A 17,991-nucleotide genomic window follows, 5' to 3' on the forward strand; every position below is an offset into this window, starting at 1 on the left:
GATTTGCTTTAATACTTAACCCCAAACTCTTAAGACTTGCAAACTATTTATTACAAGGGGGTGATCCGCCCGTATCCTTTCGTATAGCAGTAGTGCTCAGAATCTTAAAAAAGGATAAAGACAGCGAGAATGTGAACTTTTACAGGCCCATAAGTCTCTTAAATGCTGACTATAACATTTTTACAAAACTTCTCGCTAATAGGTTAAATAGAATGGTGGGCTCACTTATAGGGATGGATCAGTTCGGTTTTATAGCGGGGAGACAGCTTCATACTAATACGAATTTTTTACTAGAAGCACTGGACTTTTTTTATACAAAAAAGATCGAGGCTCAGGTCTGGTTTTTAGACGCCGAAAAAGCATTCAACCTAGTCTCTTGGAACTGTCTGCATTCGATGTTGATAAAATTCGGCTTTCCAAATGAGTTTATATTTTTAATAAAGCAGCTCTATATGAATTCTCAGGCGCAAATTTTAATTAACTCTGTAAATATAGGGACATGTCAAATAAATAGAGGCACCAGACAAGGATGTCCTCTTTCCCCGATTGTATTTGCGTTATTTATAGAGCCATTAGCAATTGCAATTAGACAAAAAAAGCACATACGGTCCCTGTCCAAGGGATGACAAATATAAAACTCTACGCCGACAACATTGTTCTTTTTTTGGATTCGAAAATAGGCAACCAGGTGGAAATTAGGATATTTTCTGATTTTCAAAAGATAGGAGGCTATAAAATGAATAAAACCAAAACAGAAATTATACTGTGTAATTGCTGTGCTAATTCCCAATTACCAGAAGTTAGACAGGTATATAACACTTGCCCAAAGAGATATTTAGGGATTTAGTGACGGAGAGAGCAGAATATCTATTTCACTTAAATTACACCCCGTTGCTGAAAAAGTGAAACTTCTGTTAGCACGATGGAACCAGCTTCCACTCTCAATAATAGGTCGAGTTGCGCTAATTCGTATGTCTATCCTCCCACTGTGTCCAATTTTCTTTTTAGCGCAGCCCCATGTGTATTACAGACCTCTTTTTTTAAGGAGATAGACAGTATGTTCTCCTCCTTTTTATGGTCAAATAGGATACCAAGACTGGCACTTAGCACTTTAAGTTATCCTGTTGCAGAAGGAGGATTCTTCCTTCCAAATATTAGGAACAATTATTATGCGACATTTGCACATTACAGTTTTAGATTTTTCTTTTCGGACCCTCAAGAGGCAGATAATTTTTTGATGAAAAAGATCTTAAGGGAATATAATATCACTGAGCCTACAAGAATAACTAAGTACCCTGAGAAAGTACGCTATAAGATCCTTCAATGGGTACTTAAGCGAAAATCTCAACTTCTATCATATTACAGCATCCCAAGAGTTAGTAATTCGACTAGGCTTTCCCATATATATACGGGGGAAAGATGCATTTTAGAGTCCAGTATTTTAATAGTTGTGGGAAGAAAACGGGTATGTGCAGATCCGGGATTTCATCACAGGCAACTGCTGGAAACCTTGGCTAGAGATCGAAATGGGGCTTCAACACTCTAATACAATTCTGAAATGGTCATTTATTAGATTAAAACCTATGTTGGAGAAATTAGATATGGAAAATATGACCCTTAGAACAAGTATAAGTGAAGCTTTGGATTCCCCGATACAACGGAAGATCAGTACTTGGGTTAAAATCTTTGACGAAAACAAACCACGTTATATGAAAAAGCCAGGGATAGATGGAGGAAAAGGGAAGATATACAGGTCTCCAAATCATCCTGGATTAGAATCAATAAATTTAATGCAGTTATATTTAGAGACGCAAATTTTAAGCGCATGCAATACTACTCTAAATGGTTGATTTATAGGACACCCTCTTTTCTCCATAAGATATACCCACAAATTGAAAACAGGTGTTTCGGCTGTGCAAAGGAGGGCAGAGGCACTTGGGCGCATATTGTTTGGGAGTGTCCAAAAATTCATATCATGTGGGAGGAAATTGAGATCTATCTTAGATCCACATTGAACCCCCTTATTTCAATTGATGCATCTATTGCAGTTCTGGGTTGCTCACCTGCTATCTCTACACACGAAGAATGCCTATATATCACAGCATTAATAGCAAGATCCCTAATCTTACAATTCTGGAGAACGGAGAAGGTACCTACCTTTCAAGCATGGAGAGCGAAATTGCATAAAATTCAAGAATTGGAAAAAAAATATGAAATAAGATCAGGCGCAATAAAAAGGTATGAGAAATATTGGAGTCTATTTGGAGTCTATTTGAGATATAGGCTAGAGATCTGGACCTATTGCTTATTCACTATCATTAAGGGGAAGACTAGAAGGAAATATGTTGAATCTAGATATTTAATAGAAGGCTGGGTTTTGTTTATCTGCTAATAAACACTTTGCAGTTTTCTCTATTGCGATTCTCAACCGATTTATATATTTGCTACAAATTTAAACCGTATTAGGCAGGTAGAGAAATTATGTTTTTTTTGCTTATCCCTTATAGATTTAGAATTCTGCATGACACATATTAATTTATTGTGACCTCTAACTGTCTTACTTACGTATTCCAACCCATAATGAACCTGGTTGACAGTGTAGAGCGATAGAGCATATGTGTGCCTATTTATGCGATATTTAGCACTTTGCACTTTATTTCAATGTGATCTTTTACTGCCTCATATGAACGTTTTGATTTTACTCTGCAATATTCTGGAACATGTATTCATATTTGATAGTATTGTATATTTGAGATTCCTATGAACTCTCAATAAAAATAAAAACAAAATTTTTAAAAAAGGTACAGCCCTTTTCAATTCTTTCTACAATCAAAATGGGTCTCTATGGGATCATACTCTGGTAGAGAAAATTCCTTAGGACAATCAACCTCTAGTGGGTGAAGAAATTTTAGATTATTAAAATATGGTGCTGTCTGCAGCTCAAAGTCTGACTGTAGGGTACTAAAAGACTTGAGTGCCTTTGCACCCTTCACTTAGCAGTGAGATGCCAATATTATCCCTTAAGCTGAATAGTCTGACCAAATATTTTTCATGCGAGGAAGGGTCAATGAAGTTAGTTTAGCTTCATACCCCACACAATGATGGGCCTTCTGTCAGCATTTAAGTTCTGCTACAGAATGGGGGTGGGGATTCAGAGGAATCCAATGACTTTAGAGGAGATCTACTAAGCACCAGTTCTCCGTGGGGGTCATTCAGCTTGAAATGCCAGATCATCCCTGTCCTCAAAAATCTAATCATGAACAAAGCCACTTGGGCATATAAAACTAGTTGCATTAACCCTAAGTCGGTTCAAATGTTACATAGAAATTGTGAAGTGTTAATTCTGAACCACATAAAGAAATTCAAGAGTATGATCATTTCATACAGAGATACCCAACCAATGATGTTAAGGGATAACTTACTCCAATTTTGAGTATACCACTGCATTTCATCCCTCAAGGGCACCAAAGTAAGCCTCTTATAGGCTTCAAATCTAGGTGGATGCAGATGTATTTGAATTCTGAAGCACTAGCTACAGGTATGTTACTCTACTGATAAGTGGAGGGATCACCCCACAGTGAGACCAGAGATGATTTATTCAAGTTCACAGGACGCCTAGAGGCCTGTCCAAAGGACTGTAGCATAGAAGGAAGAGGAGTTAATCTGTCCGCCCTTTGCGATGGAATCCTTGAACCAAGCCATCACCCCAAAGCAGGCCACAAGGTATTCTATAACTAAAGCAAACAGGAATGTAGATACAGGACATCCCAACCTAGTCTACCTTTTAAAAGGAACAGGGACTCACAGAACTCTATCAACCTGAACTCTATCCATGTGGCAGTCATAAAGTAAATCCATGTAGGTGAGTAAGCATATTCTGAAAGTCAGCCCGAACAAGACCTATATTAAAAAGGTCCAGTCTACTGAGTTGAAAGTTTTTTCAAAGTCTATATGCAACTGCATCAGAAACCTTGTGCATGCATGCCAGGTTTATACTCTCCAAATACAATCCCTAGCACCCCTACCTCATATGAATTCATTTTGGGCCTGGCCTTCCAAAGTACTGATGATTCATCAGAGTCTATTCACTAAGGATTCAGTCAGGACTTTGACTTTGACATTAAGAGCCTTATTACGTTGTCGGAAGACAAACACTGTCGACTATACAGTTTAGACTGACCTTCGGTCGGAGCTCCTGACTGCTGAATTATGATGCGACCGCACATGGTGTGGTCTCAAGCTCCCTTTTCTGTTTTGGAGCTTGTGCTGTGGTCAGAAACCGCCCGCAGTACAAGCTCCCATACAGAAAAGGGAGTTTGTGTTCATTCCTGCACAGCATGGCCTGGCCCCTCGGCCCCTGACTAGAGGTCGCAGGAATAAAAGGGCCTACTATGAGCCCCCAAACTCGCTTTCCAACAGGATTTCCATTTTGGAAAGCCTGAAGGAAACCAAGCATCGTAATACCGACGCCGTCCATAGGAATTACGTGCTGGTTCCGACTGGCAGACGGGCTTCTTGAGCCCATTGGAAGCCAGCGGAATGGCTGGCTTGTTTCAAAACTGACAACCTCCATTGCAATGAGGCTATCGGTTTTGAAACCGCGATGAGGTTCAGAATGCCTCTGAAATGTGTTTAGAGGTTTTCCAAGCCTCATCGTAATCAGCCCCTTAGTAGTGATATGGGCCTGTAAGATTGAGACTGACTAGTAGGGCTACCTGCCTTGTGAATAATCAATATTATGACCATAATGCAGTTCGACGATAAAACATGCCACTACTAGAGTTGCTGAGCCTCTTTCATAAAAAGAACTAGAAATGTGTTATTGGTCAACTTTTAAGATAAGACATGTTGAAAATCACAATGAAATTAGCTACATCAAAAAGTATTTACATTTTAAAACAAACATGTTTCAAATATATAAAAAAATGTTATACTTTACAACACCAAAAATAAAAAGCATTTGTAATGTTTATAATTGAAATATTCACAACATGAACATTTTAAAAATGGGAGAAAGTAGCTATTTGCATTTACTGATTAATAATAATAAACTGATATTTCTTCAAGTCTATCAAAAAATAAAGTAGAAATGTGTATTGGAACACCTTAGAGCCATACAAAACAGGAAGCACTTGTACTCAGGAGAAAGCAACGTCCTTGACAAACACAACAGTGCTCCTAGTCAGCTGAGGGTTTTTGTTATATACAGGATTAAACAGACAATAAGAGGTGACAATATGGAACCTAAGCTCAGACTAATGGAGTCAAGGTATATTATCAGCCTGAAAACGAAATTCCCGAAGAGTCTAAACCAGGTTGAGAAATTGAATATACATTTAGGCTGAGCAAGTGTTATATCCTTATTATCATTTTGCATAATATGTACATCAAGTTATAGGCTTGCTGGTTTACATACAGGTCTTGCTAGCACCTTTCAGGAAGAACTTGATGATGAAGCATTTCACAGGATAAGATTCAGTGAGTGAGAGCTCCTTTAAGAAATAGGCCTTTCTTTCCCTTGTATCCAGTGGGCCCATCCTGGATGACTTGCAATGATTTATAAACATTTTTGGAATATCGTCAAAAATAAATGCTTTTCCATTAAGTACAATGTATTTGTAGCCTTTTGTGCTGTCATTTAGTGCCCGTTTTCAATAACAGTATTGTTTGGGCATCAGATGAGAAGGACAATGGCAGCAGGTTCCAGGTTCTTCAGATATGGGGAGAAAAACACATTTTTAATTATACGTCAATGAAAGGATGTTATTTTTAAGGCTTGGAATTGTTAGAGGTAAATGATTGCTATATCACTTAGGTTATTTTAGTGTTCTTATGTGTGCATGTGCTAATATATTGTCGTGTGTGTATTCAGGGAGTTTTGCGTCAAGTATATTGCATAGTTGGATGGTACTATGTATCTGTATATCTTTATTTATTACGGTATTGTTAGGTTTGTTATATTTTGGGATGGGGAGGGAATGTTTAATATATTGCTTTACAGTAAAGAAGATAGCATACTTCAAGGCCGTTTTTCTGGATGCTGATTCCATTCTCATTTTCTTAAATTTTTAATGAAAAATAATGTTTCAGCATTTTCAATCATTTACTTTATTGGTTTGCGCATTGTGGAGCTTTTTTAAAAGGATTTTTGGGGGGTTTGAGGGAATTGTTGCATTAGAGATGGAGCCTTACTTTTGTGAACTTCTGTTTGCTTTTTGTATTTTAGATTTTTTGTTAAATATCCCTTTGTCGATTATTTCCTGTACAAAAGGATATCTAAGCATACTCTTCAGAAGCGAAAATGTATGTACATATTTTTCCTATTATGTTTAAGAGTATATATTTTGGAGTATTTGTGAAGTGTTTTCTATATTCAACCTTGTTTGGATAAGCTGAAATTATTTCAATGTTTTTATAATATTAAATTAAGTACTGTTAGCAAAATGTTTGGATCTAATGCTATAATCAAATTTATCATTGATATGTAGTTTCATTTTTGGCTTTCCAATTTTCTGATCATATATTTTTATACATTTCTGGTTAAAGTGGAATACTTATTTTTTGAACAATTGGTTTTGTAAAAAGGTGTTAGGTTTTATTCTTTGGTAGTATATTTTGGAGAAAATGTGTTTTGGTGCATTGTGGGATTTGTATTAATATTTTTTTTTAATGCAACAAAATGCTGTGTATTGGAGAGCTTTTTGTATATATTCAAGTTTAAATGTTGTATGTTATTGACATTTTGGCTATTGACGGGCAGCTGTATAACCATAGCTGTTTTTAAAATAAATTAGGCTGTGGGCTTTGAATTCTAGATAATTCTGGACTTGTATGTTTTGGAAAAGGTACATGTTTGTGGCTAGGAGATCATGTCTATGTTTGGTTTGTTTATAGATTTTAGGTTTTAGGGTCTACTCTGTGCAAGAAAGTGTTTGAGTCCTAATTCTTGATAACTATGATCTTACCAGAGAATTTCAAAGAATTTAGGTGGGATTGGCTGGTGCCTTGAAGAAGTACCTTAAAAGGAGTTGTTCCATTCTTCACTAGCATAGTTAGTTTTGGCTTCTTGGTAGTCCTGGGTGAAATTTAAAAACCACCAGTGTAATGTGCGTTGTTTGCGAAATTTTACTTTGCACGATTATGCAAAGCTCCCAAAATGATACCATTAGGTACTTTGCATAATTAGATACCATTCACAGTAAAACATGAATGCAAACGTACAGGAACAACAAAACTAGAGTGGCTGTTGTTTGGGATGCTTTTGAGTTTCTTGCTCTTTTTTAACACACATAAAAGTGACGCAAAATTCTTTTATCATTGTTTAGATTGTCACACAAAATGCATTCTTCCTCTGTGTGGGTGAGGCTGAGGGGGTGGAGGTGAATTCATGTCTGCATGTGTTTTGGGGCCAGTGTTGCTTGCCTCTCTGCTCTTCCTTTGCAAGATAGTGTACATTTAATGTTAGGAAGTGCCAGTAGCTATCCTATTGCTTGCAGTTGAATTCTATGGGCATTTTCTGATAATTTTTCCATTAAAATCTTTGTAGGTTGTGAGGCATCTTTGAAGTCTTGCTTAATAGTACTGTGAGGAAGTGGGTTCTAACCCATTTATTACCCCCCCCCCCCTGTTTTATGCTGCTTTTTGGACTACTTAATATATGGATCTCTGCTGAAAACAAGTGTCACTAACTGAGTCTCACTCACTCTAAGTTCTTTCAAAATGGATTGCAACTGCTAGCTGCTAGTGACCATCATGTAAAACAAGGTCCACTGTAGTGCAGCTGTGGTAAGAGGCTCTGGGTTGGTTGCACGTGAACCTAGTATGTGCATGCATGTGTACCTGTGTGTAAACTGAGTAAGACTACTGCCTAACAGCACAAAATGTAGGAAGAGGTAGCCTGTTGCAGAGGGGGTCCTCCATAAATTTGTAATGACCTATGCAAGCCTCACTTTATGGACAAATGCTGTATAGATTCTCTATAGTTATATCTAAAGACTAGCTTGACACACCAGTTGTACGCTAAACCAGGATCCTGAAAGCAGCAAACACATCAATAATAACCCCAAAAAAGAGAGAAAAGGAAATTGATATGGTCTGGGAGGCAGTATGGTATGTGCAGGTGGGAGATACATTTGTGGATTTAGCTTGTGATGTCACAAAAGTTCAAAGACATTGCAGTTTCACCTGGAAACAATTATGGGCCACACTTCATCAGAGGTGGCACCCCCTGCATCACCAAAGGAGTTTTGATATACCAACTTAAAAGGCACCCTAAGCCTCCAAGGTGAAAGAATATGTGAGCTGGGGAGGGTTTTTCTTTGCTCTCAAACTTTCCCAGAGTTGTGACCTTTAGCCAAAAGACACCGAGGTGTTCAGACCTTTGCTTTTGGATTCTAAGTTGGCCCTATAGGACAGTAAAAAAGAAAAAAAAAGACTTGCACTGCACAGTATTGCTAGAAATTACCATCTTTTCTATGGTATTTCCACAGATTTTTGACTTCTGTAGTTGAACCCTTTTTTGTTGGCATTAGGACTCTCCACTTTACCCCAGCCAACCATTGGTGAAGTGTGTGCATTCTTTCCTTTCCTTTATACATGGCAATGTTTGAATACACCTGACTGTCACAGTTTATTTAGCTATTAGTCCTTAATGTATGGTACTACATGTGACAAGTGCCTGTAAAAAACCTAGTACTAGTGGGCTGCAGCACTCATTGTGCCACCCACCGCAGTAGTTATTTAAAACATGCCTGAGGCCACCCATTGTCGCCTGCTGGCCAGTTTTAAAAACTGCCATTTTGACCTGGCAAATAAACATTTTGTCAGACCTAACCCTTCCTTCTTAATACTTATAAGTCACCCATAAGGTAGGCCCTAAAAGTTGATAGGGCAGGCTGCCTGGTCGTTTTTCTCTGTGGCAAGGCTGGCTCTCCCATTGTCTAACACAGGCTTAACTTATTACATTTTTTAAGTTATACAGTCAGTTTAGGAACAGCTAAATAAATACTTCGGCCTCTCATTCTAATTGCAATTTAACATCTTCTTTAATGGTAAAGTCAGATTTTAATTTACTATTTTTGAAATGCCACTTTTAGAAAGTTGGCAGTTCCCTGCCTAAAGTTTCTAGGGCATTTCTGTCAGAATCCAGTTTCCGTTTGACTGGTGAAGGTTCTCTCACAGGGAAGTGTGTGTTGGGGCCAGAGAGGAGACAAAGGAGCCTGGGTGTGGATGGGAATGGGTCTTCATGATAGTTGGGGAGGAACTGTGTCCTTGACATGATTGACCAGGACCAGTTTTAGGGTTAAACAATGGGGTGTCTCCCCTGCTTTTAATGAAGGGCTGGACATGCTTGCCTTAAACCCAGAACCCTAGTACACTGGCTGACCTTCTGTTTGATTTACAGGCATACAAGCTTCCAGAAGCCTTTCCTGCTTTCCAACTGACCAGTACCAACTGAATCTGAATGGATCCACTCTGCTGGCCTCTGCTGGAGTGAGACTTGACCCCCAAAAGCTGTCCTCGGGTCCGTTACCCTTTGGTTGGAGTCAAAGTACACTTCTTCCTGCTTAACTGAATGCTTCCCTGGATCTGAAGTAGAGTCTTGCAGAGCCATCCATTCCATGTTCTAATTGAAGGTTTCACAGTATTTGACAGCGAGCTCTGCAGAGCCCCACCATAAAGCTGATACCTTCACCTGATGGAATGCCAAATGACAAAAGCCCTCCATAGGCTCACTGTGCAACTGAGATCCTCACCGGATCTGATGCTGAAAAATGCAGAACCCCTCAAAGCAGGACCAGGCAGCCCCTCATAGAAATCTGGAAATAAAAACTTCTGCAGGATAAACTTGGGGACATATTTACAATATTTTGTCATAGGGTAGAGCTGTAAGCCTTCTGATGTGCGGCCCTATGCCAAAAGGAAAGGGCAGGAATGTGACGTTTCTACAAGATATAGTGCATTTATGTCCTTTCCACCAGCGCCGGCGCACAAACTGCAGCCGAGTGCCAACGCAGGCACCCTTGCACCATTGTGCAAGGGTGTCTGTGTTGTTGGCATGATTGTTTTTGTGCAGAAAAATAATCATAGAGGCGTTTACCTCGTTCTATGTGTGCTGCAGAATGCTTCACACTTGGAAAGAGGTAAAAACAAGGAGAAATGTAAACATTTCTCCTTATCAAGCCTGCCTTACGGTTGTACAGCCGAGTGTCCCAGGCTCTCAGTCCCTGTTTGAGTGGCGAAGCAGGCCGCTCAGACCAATCACAATGCTGCTGTCATGCTGATGACAGCAGCATCATGATTAGCTAGGGCATTCTAGGAGCCTGTGTGCTTCCTGCTTCCATGCGTCATGGACAGAAGAAGGACTGAGGCGAGGCGGACGCCAGCAGATAGGGTGATTTATTTTTCTACCCACCCATCCCCTCCTCACCCGTACTATTCAGTAGCAGCCGGCGTGGTTTTCACATTATTACTATTCAAGTATTGCAAAAAGACTTTACACACTGCCACTCCGTTAAGCCTGACTGCTTTTTGCCAAGTTACCAAAGGGTTAAGAACAGGTTTATCTATTGATATTTGTGGCCCACCCTGACAAGGACTGTGATTATTCTTTGAAGTGAGTTCTCACCCCCTTGCACAAATAACACAATTGTTTACAGCTGTTAATTGCTTCCATTTTTTTATTAGCATTTCTCATAAGAACACTAAATTATTAAAAGGTGGTACTATTGGGAAATGTTTTATTCGTTGCTGCATTGTGTTTGCAATATATTTCGACGTTTATGGTTGTAGTGACATCCTGACAAAGCTGGTGGCCTGACATTATGAACTGTAGCCCATTATTATTGGGTATTGGGGGGTATTGTGGTTTTGAGGCTCATGAGATGTTAGGATGTAAACTGTTAGAGTGTGGCATTCTAAGAATTTGATTTCAATTTCATCTAGGATATCTGTGCTAATTAATTAATGGTACCGAGTAGTGTGTATGCAATAAAGTACTTTTACGTATTATAAGAAAAGGCATTAGTTGTACAATGATTTATTAAGTGTTAATTGTTGCATTCCTCTGAGCTCTGTTACTAGCATACAGCACCTTCCCCGAGTAAGCCTTGGATAGTCTTCATTGTAACCCTGACAAAGTCAAATGCTACATAGGGGTATTTGATTCCCAGTAAAAGATTGCAGCCTATTACTTGGGAACCATTCACATCCCTCCTAACTAATAACCCATATTTTAAAAACTATATACTTGACTTTCTGTCATTAAGGCACGGTGATTATGGTCTTTAATTTTTTTAATTTCATTAAAACTTATGAACCTCTCACAGAATCTGTTAGAGCAATATTTGGTGCCCTTCCATTTAGTGCATTCGTTTGTTTTGTTTTCTTTACTGTAAGTGTATTCAAAATTTTCTAAAATGGGGTTCAATGTCTGTGAAATTTTTGGGATCTCTATTGGTTGAAATGAAAAGAAAATGACTTATTCTTATAGATTTTTAAACATTGTATTTAAATTATTGATTTTTTTTTAAGTTCAAAATATTTTATTGACATTTTTAAAGTGAAAAGTACAATACGTGAAAGAATACTGAAAAGGTACATATTGGAGGAAGATAATAAAAACAATACATATGGATACAACTGTACCGGTAAAAGCTAAATACTGCTGCAATTTGTACATAAACTGAAATAGAGCTAAAAAAGAAGGAAACTGACAAGGGCCACTTCATGTATAGGATGTGACATAGCTGGATTTGAATACTCGATATGTGCGTATAAGCAGTGGATATTATAAATACAATGCAATATGATCATCGATAGGTTTCCAGAACAATTGAAAAGAGAAAGTAGTATTTACAAAACCCTTAATAGATAAATGGGCTCCTTGTTGAGTAAATGTAGACCAGGACCACCGAGTGTGAACTGATAATAAAGATGCATTTTTCCACTTAGTAGTAATTGATTTGATAGCTGAGGATAGCAGAAAGTTAAACAATTTGTGATGTATGCCAGATGATTAAGTGGTCTAAGAAAAGATTTACATATAAGCATGTCATATGAGAGTAATGTGAAGTATATTAATAACGTCCCGTAGATCTTTTCAAAAGTTTGAAATAATAGTACATTCAAACAATACATGTTTTAACGAACTGTCAATTATTTAGCAATGCCAAAATAGCGGAGCATCTGATGGTTTAGCTCTCAACAATTTATGTGGGGTCCATGGACAGTTAAACAAGAGGAAGATATTTGTGTGATATAGGGCAACAGAGAACCAACAAGAAATTTTTGCTAACCATATTTTTCTCCAAGTCTCTGAAGAAAAAGTTTTTGAAAGTTGCTTATTCCAAAAATGACTAATAAAAAGTAAATTAGCCTCACTTGTGTTATGTAATTGTATGTAAAATTTAGAAACTGTATATGAAGAAGCATTAAAAGCATTGATGCAGAGTTCCAAATCTGAGATTTTGATAACAGGTAAATAGTTTGGAAAATATTTTGAATGAAAATACATAGAAGTTCATATTTGGAACTATGGATCGAAGGAAATGAAAACTATGTTATAATTCTGAAAAGGATAAAAAGACATCATTGTCACAAATATCACAGAGATGAAAAAATACCAGCGTCAATCCAAGATTTTCTGAATTTAATGCTATGAGCAAATTGGAATCAGGCTAGAAAAACATTTTTGCAGATACAGAAATAGATTATTGAAATAAAGATTCAAAATCTTGTAAAATTAATTTAGTGGATTTAATAATGGTGTAGGATTTTACTAGAAGATTGGAGCTAAACATGGATATTCAGGTAGGTAAGGGGAAGGGCAAAACTAGAGCTTGTTCAGCTGGAAGCCATTTGGGTGAATTAGGTGAGTCTAGCTGTGTAAACCATAGAAAACCTAGTTTTAAAATGAAAGCTTTGTGATCTGCATAGAAATCTGGTAAACAGAGTCCCCCACTAGGTTTTGACAGTTTAAATTTAGCATAGACTAATGTGAATGTTTATGATTCAAAATAAAGTGGGATACAATTCTGTCTACATTTTTACAAAACGTGAGAGAAAATTGTAGTGGAATCATAAACAAAATATGAAATATTTGGGACGCAGTAACCATTTTAATAGATTCAATTTCCCCCACAGCGATAGATGTAATGTGGAGCAGTTACAAATTTTCTCCATAATTTCAGAAAGTAGGTACTGACAATTGTATGAAATTGATTCTTTATTAGAATATGAAAATTGAATATCTCAATATTTTATTTTCTTCTTTTACCCTATAATTTCAGTATTGTTAAGCATATCAGGGGTACAAAGGCATTGTTTTATTAGTGTATAAAGTATAACTAGAAACAAAAGAATAGTTATGTATAAGAGTGAGACTGTTAGTTATGGAGATTCATGGGTTACTAGTAAACAGTAAAACATAATCTACATAAACTGAAGATTTAAGGGGAATGATTTTAAAAGTAAGACTGTGAATTCCATTTGCACTTATGATAATGGAAAGTATAAGTTCAATAGCCAAGAAAAAAAGTAAAGTTGACAATGAATCACCATGTCTAGTGCCCCAAAAAGAACTGGAAAAGTTCCAGTTGATAAATAATCTGCTAGAGGAGTATGAGTATAGAGCAGAAATCATTCTGATTAATTATCTGCCAAAATTAAAGGTAGTAAGATTACGAAAAAGATATTGCCAATGAACCTTGTCAAAGCCTTTCTCAGCATCAAGTGCCAGAAATAGCTTCAATAACACGGAACAAAAGTCTTATATTGTTAACGAAATGTCTATTTTTCATGAATTCTGATTGATTACATGAATGACAGTTGATAAAAGTTTGGATAGCCTAATGGTAAGATTTTTGTATAACGTTTACAGTCTTGATTGATTAAGGAGATAGGGCGGTAGTTGGAAACTTTACTGCGGTCTTAATCTTGTTTAGGAAGTTCTTCAGTAAAAGAACATGAAACTATAAGAGTTTCATTAAAGTTAGTTAATAACAAGTAAGGAGTGAGGTAAGGAAAAAATGCTTTATAAAATTCTGCAGGAATACCATCCGGTCCTGGGGATTTGTGTGGCAGCAATAAATAATTAGCTATTGTAATTTCTTCACTAAAAATAGAGGAGTCTATATTAGATCTTTTAGATTGTGAAATTATTGAAAGGTTACAGGATTTCAAAATCAAATCTATGAGGTGATTGTCGATAGGATTGGATTTGCAATGTAAAGAAGAGCAGAATTCTAGAAATTCATTAATAATACCAGTATTAGCTAATGCAGCTTTTCCACCATTTCCATGAATAGCATGAATCTGAGGTCTGTCTGTTTTTAATGCAATATAATTGTTAGTAATTTCACAGATCTGGTGGCATCCAAAGAGAATTTAGCTATTTGAAACCTGCACTCTAGCTCTTTTACTTAGTAAAGAATTATATTCATACTGTCAGGACCAGCAGATCATTTACAACAGCGATCCCCAAGCGATATAAAGTAAGACTGGGATCTAAGATGGCCGCCGCAATTGGAACGCTTGAGCAGCAGGTTAGCGCTCTAGCGTTCCATGGTAATCAGTAGGATCCAGGTGTCAGCCCGGTGGAGAGGCGCACTTCACCGGAGTCGTGAGGAGAGAAAGTCATCGTTTATGTGCCGCGCGTCTGTGAGGAGAGTTGTCGTCAAGTAGAGAGAAAAAATCGAGTCCAAGCCTCAGAACACTAAGTAAGACTGTTCCGTTTGTTCGGAACAGAGTTATTTTTTGGAAGAGTTATTTTTTCCCTCAGAAACGAACTTGTAAGCGAAGGAAGGCAAACACACTCTTTTCTCGTTTTTCTTGAATCATTGTTATAAGCACCAGTATGTCACAGAAGTGAAGTTAATGAGGAGAATCTTCAGTGATAAAAAATTACTCAAGGCGTCACAGTTGAAAAATCCAGTCAGTCAGTCTGTGTAGTGAGCTCGACTCCTTAAACCACAGCAGAGAGTTCTATGGCACAGATATTACCACAGGGTAGCGTGTTTATAGGACAGTATGCAGTATCAACTCCTTTGGAAAGATAACCCTCGAGTGTAGCGGTAAGGTGGACGCTCAGGTAACCTCCTAGGAAGCATTACAGTAGTGCAGATTAATGACAGATTAGACACAAGGAAAAAGAGGAAGGAAAAGACACGGTAGCAGTACTCTAGAAGTTAGAAGAAGAGATACTCACCAACCAGAATCCAGTAAAAGCACCTTCAGTGGAATCTTGGGTAAGCGAATCTATAGATGGGAAAAGAAACAAGAAAACATAAGTTAAGTGGAGGGAGAGAGTAAAGACAAAACCTAAAAGAGATTACTTGTCATTACAGTAACTACACCCCAAGACAACACCACCACACAACAGAAGAGGAGCATCGGTCACTAAAGTTAGGGTGGGTATTAAAAAGGAAAGGTTACTCAGAGTATAGAGGAGTAGAGTGTAAAATAGAGCGCTTATTAAATGTGATTATTTCTTTACAGTATATCCACTACTATCACCGCAGTGGAAGATAAAAGAGCGACAACACTCAAGAAAGAAAAAGACGTAGTGACTGTCTCTTCTCTGTCCAATTCCCCTTTCCCCCCCCTGGGTTTCTTGGGCCAACTCGTATCATAGGCGTTTGGCCCAGAGAGCTGGGAAGGGGCGTTGGGAACAGCAACGTTCTGCTCCCGAGCGATTCAGAAGAGCACTGATTCTGACAGAGTGAAGTGCCCACGTGTTTTAGTCGCTCTTGAGCAGAATGGCTGAAGGTTTGGAATTGAAAAAATTAGGAGAAGTTTTAGAAGGAATCCAAAGAGAATTAATTTCCGTTAGAGAGGAGAATAGGGAATTGAGAAAGGAAACCACAGATTTAAACTTAAAAATGAGTGGCATAGTTTCTGATCCAAGTTTTAGGTTCCCAGTTAATTCAGAAGGAGCTGCCAGTGAGTCTTCAGTCACTCAGCCTAAAATAACGACACAAGTAATTCATTCCTTGTCACCCGTAATTCCTTTGGCGCCCCCAGAGCGTTTTAGTGGTGATCCCCAAAAGGCTCAGGTGTTCTTGACCCAATGCACACTACATTTTATGTGTCGTCCGGCATTATTTCCCGATGCGCAGTCTAGAGTGGCATTCATATTGTCGTACTTAAGTGGAGATGCGGCGTCATGGTCTATGCCTCTGGTCACCAGTAACGCTTCATTATTATATGATTTGGATGAATTCAAGAAGGAATTCCTTCGTATCTTCGACAGAAGAAGAGTATCCCAGGCCACAGACAATGAACTATTGGAAATAAAACAGGGAAGCAGAGACTTAGTAGCTTACTTGGCTCAATTCAATAAGTTGGTGGTAGAAACTGAATGGCCAGAGAACAAAAGAGCTGCTGTGTTTTATCGAGGCTTAAAAGATGAGTTGAAAGATGCATTAGCACAAGTACCCAATCGACCTACGGAGATATCAGCATTGATCGATCTAGTTTTAGAAATTGACTTCCGTCAAGGACAGAGAAAGAGGATGAGCACCTGAAGGAGTATCTGCACAAATATCTGGAGAACGGGTTTATAAGACCGTCACAATCCCCCGTGTCCTCGCCACTTTTTTTTATTCCAAAAAAGAGTGGAGAATTAAGATCCTGCATTGACTACAGGGCAATAAATAGAATAACCGTTAAGAATCGGTATCCCTTGCCCTTGATTTCCGTATTATTGGACCAGGTGAAGTAAGCCAAGATCTATACAAAACTGGACTTGAGAGGGGCCTACCACCCGGTCCGAGTTCGGGAAGGAGATGAGTGGAAGACGGCATTTCGGACTAAACATGGCCTATTTGAATATCAAGTAATGCCGTATGGCGTATGTAATGCCCCAGAAGCTTTTCAGCACTTCATCAATGATGTTTTGAAGGAGTTTATCGATCAGCATGCATTGGTGTATATCGACGACATACTCATTTATTCGAACAACGTGGAAGATCATGAAGAGCATGTCAAGAAGGTGTTGCAGAAATTGCGAGAGCACAGTCTTTATGTCAAATTGGAGAAATGTGCTTTTAGTGTATCATCCGTGGAATTCTTTGGTTTTGTGCTCTCTCCCAGTGGTGTAACTATGGACGAAAGCAAAATCAAGGCAGTTCTGGAGTGGGAATCTCCGAAATCCGTGAAGGAAATCCAAAGTTTCATCGGATTTGCTAATTTTTACAGGAGGTTCATTAAAAATTTCTCTCAGAAACTAATTCCAATGACAAGGCTACTAAGGAAAGGCGTCAAATTTGAGTGGTCAGAGGAAGCAGAAGAGTCATTTAAGCAGTTGAAAAAGGATTTTACTTCCGCTCCAATTCTATTGCATCCAGATCCATCTGAGCCATTTTTTGTAGAAAAGGATGCCTCCAATTGGGCCTTAGGAGGAGTGCTATCGCAAAGACACAGGTCAACCGGTCAACTGCACCCAGTGGCCTATCGCTCTAGGAAATTGACTGCACCGGAAATTAACTATACCATCACTGAGAAGGAGCTGATAGCAATTAAGGACGCCTTCAAGGACTGGAGACACTACCTAATGGGGGCCAGACACATGGTAACAGTCTACACAGATCATCGAAATTTGAAATTTCTGAAGTCAGCAAGAACTTTGACACCAAGACAGTTAAGATGGTCATTATATTTTGCAGACTATGACTTCATAATTACTTATCGTCCAGGTGCACAAAATGGTAAGGCGGATGCCTTATCTAGGAGAGGGACAGAAGAAGAAGTTATGGAGGAGGTTAAGGTCCAGACCATCATCCCTTCGGAGAAAATAATTGGAGCAGTTTTGCGAGAATCACAGGAAAAGAAGAAGTTGTTCTCTATGTCCGAAAAAGAATTGGAAGAATGGGTGAGAGAAGATTCTGGTCGAGAGGTTCGGGAAGGTTTACCATATCATCATGGAGTCCTTTACTTGCCGACAGCAGAAATGCAGCAAAAGGCCTTGAAGGAAAGTCACAATGATCTTTTGGC

Source organism: Triturus cristatus, chromosome 8 (genome assembly GCF_964204655.1).
Source record: "Triturus cristatus chromosome 8, aTriCri1.1, whole genome shotgun sequence".
In the NCBI taxonomy this organism is placed as follows: domain Eukaryota; kingdom Metazoa; phylum Chordata; class Amphibia; order Caudata; family Salamandridae; genus Triturus; species Triturus cristatus.